This window comes from Anoplophora glabripennis, unplaced genomic scaffold (assembly GCF_000390285.2).
Source record: "Anoplophora glabripennis isolate ALB-LARVAE unplaced genomic scaffold, Agla_2.0 scaffold229, whole genome shotgun sequence".
Classification (NCBI taxonomy): domain Eukaryota; kingdom Metazoa; phylum Arthropoda; class Insecta; order Coleoptera; family Cerambycidae; genus Anoplophora; species Anoplophora glabripennis.
The window spans coordinates 51,677-55,277 of record NW_019417127.1 but is presented as its reverse complement, the minus strand read 5'-3'; the positions used below and the strand labels follow the sequence as shown (position 1 = coordinate 55,277).

The 3,601-nt window shown below is 28.9% G+C and overlaps 2 protein-coding genes across 2 annotated transcripts in view; one reads left to right on the top strand and one right to left on the bottom strand.

The window, feature by feature from the left end:
- The window catches only part of LOC108908088 (P3 protein), a 42,167-nt gene that overhangs the window by 5,507 nt on the left and 33,059 nt on the right, over positions 1 to 3,601 (top strand). The window lies entirely within an intron of this gene.
- LOC111692159 overlaps positions 1 to 3,601 on the bottom strand; it is an 11,250-nt gene that overhangs the window by 1,392 nt on the left and 6,257 nt on the right. The gene's annotated exons all lie outside the window — the stretch shown is intronic.

Genomic DNA, 3,601 nt, shown 5'->3' with positions numbered 1-3,601 from the left:
CTAAACAGATTTCAATTTATAAAAGTCTTGTATTTGAGTATGGCTTGATATAACAAATATTTATTTTAACTACATTGGAAAGAGATAAAGAATATGAGATTTCGGCTTTTTAGAATCCTTAATAAACCATATTTAGGTAGGTTTCGTTAATACAATTAAATATTTAGCCGATAATTGATAATAAACAAATTAATTTAGTACCACATCAAACACTAAAAATCAAAATAACTCGGAAACGCACAGGAATTTCGAAACAGAAGAAGGGACATTATTTTTGTTAAACTGTATGTAGATAATGAAAATAACATTTTTTTTAAAATAGTCATTGGCGTAGAAGTTCTGTTTAAGAAAGGGGTTGAGCACCCCCTCCACTCCGCCACTGTGCGAGTTTTTGAACATTCTTATCGCTTATTTTATGCCCCTTAATTAAGGCATTATACCCCAAACATGAAAAAAATCTAAGCATTCGTTTATGTTATAATGAAAATTCGAGAGAAAAAAATTATATTCAACATCCTGTATCTCGGAAACGAAGCCTTCTACGACATATGTTTATAGGAACTTGTCTTTTTTAAAAGCATGTGTTCTATCTCCTGTTAAAGTTTGTCTACAAAAAACTGACTCACCCTGTATGTAGAAAGTAATTGTTTAAGTTAATGTTAAAACACATTAAATAGTGCTTAACTCACTAGTTTTTTAAGTTTTTTAAATAATTAAATCAAATATTTAATAACATAAATATTGAAACTACCTGTAGTTAAGTATAACTAGAAGGTGAAACATCAATTAATTTTACCATAAAAAAACGTCCAAATGTTCTACATAATCTTGAATAATTTGAAACGATACATTATAGACAAAAATAACAAGAACAGTATTATTTTCTTATTGAAATATATAATTCAAAAATATTATTTGATTTGCAAAATATTCAGTGGGTTAGATTTTCAATTAAAATTTATGTGCCAGTACTCCCGTATCTCCGCCACTGGTTTATGTAACTTGTCATAGTGGCCTCCGAATTATAGAGGATACGTAGGTACTATACACAGTGTACCAAATTTAAAACATTTTTAAACAGTCATTTAGAATTAAATGAAATTACATAATTTTTTTTTTAAATTCCAATAGGTACTCTGTATCTCAGAAATGAAGCATTTTCGGATACATGTTCTAGGAACTTTTTTTCTTATTTTGATCAGCACTATATATTGTCAATATGTTGTTTTTACTATTTTTTTCAACACCTTGTATAACGTAACAGATTTTAAAATTTCTAGTTTTAAATTATATCGATATATTCCTATTTTAGCATACCAATATATCATCCATTTTAATTATAACTTACCTTAGTTGTAAATCACAAACACTAATCACAAGAACAATAATTATACATAAATCAGCGCAACACTTGTACCTACATGTGACGGTAAAGTTACATATCGCTAATGGCTGCGCGCAGCTGTTATGTTGCGTATATGATTCACGTAATACTCGACTATTACTCCGAATTACTCAACTATTACTCCGAATTACTCGGGTATTACTCAGAATTACTCAATTATTACTCAGTATTACTCGTTATTACTCATAATTACTCAAGCTTGTACACCAAATTACTCCTGCGGTTTCCTCCTCAATAATTCCTAAGTACTTCATATTTTTTTTGTTCAAAACAAGTGGTAAAAACCTCGGTAAAAAAATTAGGAGGCGGTAGTGTTTATGAAAGGGTCCTGCTTTGAATTACATATATTATGTAATTTGCTTCAATTAGACAAGCACCCCTTATAATTTTCAACTTTCTACATGTTTACTTCAAATTACATATTTTTATTACTTAGAAATTGAAATCAAATTGGCTATCACTACGTATTTCCCTCAATATTTTTCATTTATATAACTCAAATGTATATGTATATGTACTTCATAGGACCTTGTGAATGTTCTTACTGACGTATTGATTATTTAATTTAATTAACTATACAGGGTGTTAAAAAAAGAGTGTAAAATATTTAAGGAGGTAATGGTATGAACCAAAATAAGCAGANATAGGTTTCTGTCTAGGTTTCTGTGGCATCCTTTGGAAATTGAGGTAGGGGGGGGGGGCGTTGTATAACGACTACATCGACGAAATTCATTAGCTGATTACATAGATTACAACAAGGATTACAGATAAGATTACATAGATTACAGATAAGATTACATAGATTACAGATAAGATTACGTAGATTCCAGATAGATTATATAGATTACAGATAAGATTACGTAGATTACAGATAAAATTTCATAGATTTCAATTTCAAAGAGATTCTTAGATGATTACAAAATTTCAAAAAGATAATTGTTAAGACGTCATAATTACACTGAGATTGCAAAGATTTCAGAAACGATTACATAAAGATTCCAGGGCAAACGTACGAAGATTACATCAGCGGATCGCCCCTCGCAGGAGATAGAACACATGTTTTTAAAAAGAAAAGTTTCTATAAACATATGTCGTATAGAAGGCTTCGTTTCCGAGATACGGGTGTTGAATATAATTTTGTTTTCTCGAATTTTCATTATAACTTACAAACGAATGCTTAGATTTTTTTCATGTTTGGGAGATAATGCCTATTAATTAAGGGGCATAAAACAACCGATAAGAATGTTCAAAAACTTGCACAGTGGCCGAGTGGAGAGGGGGCTCAACCCCTTTCTTAAACAGAACTTCTACGCCAATGACTATTTTTTAAAAAACTGTTATTTTCATTATCTACATACAGTTTAACAAAAATAATGTCCATTCTTCTGTCTCGAAATTCCTTTGCGTTTCCGAGTTATTTTGATTTTTAGTGTTTGTTGTGGTACTAAATTAAGTACATAATTTATTATCAATTATCGGTTAAATATTTAATTGTTTCAACGAAACCTACATAAATATGGTTTGTCAGGATTCTATAAAGCCGAATTCTCTTATTCTTTATCTCTTTCCAATGTAGTCAAAATAAATATTTGTTATATCAAGCTATACTCAAATCCAAGACTTTTGTAAGTTGAAATCTGTTACATTACATACATACAATATATTATTGTGCAGTTGCCAAAAAGTTTTAAGAAGTTGTTAATTAAATATTGTTATAAATTCAAAACAAATTCTCTATAAACATTAACATCAATGTTCATTCAATGTTTTTTTTGTAATTTAGTTGCAGTACATTATTATTTACGAAGCACATAATAAATAAGGATTGTTAAAATTGGTGTACTAAACAGATTTCAACTTATAAAAGTCTTGTATTTGAGTATGGCTTGATATAACAAATATTTATTTTGATTACATTGGAAAGAGATAAAGAATAAGATATTTCGGCTGTTTAGAATCCTTAACAAACCATATTTAGATAGATTTCGTTGAAAGAATTAAATATTTAGCCGATAATTGATTATAAATAAATTAATTTAGTACCACATCAAACACTAAAAGTCAAAATAACTTGGAAACGCACAGGAATTTCGAAACAGAAGGAGGGACATTATTTTTGTTAAACTGTATGTAGATAATGAAAATAACAGTTTTTTTAAAAAATAGTCATTGGCGTAGAAGTTCTGTTTAAGAAAG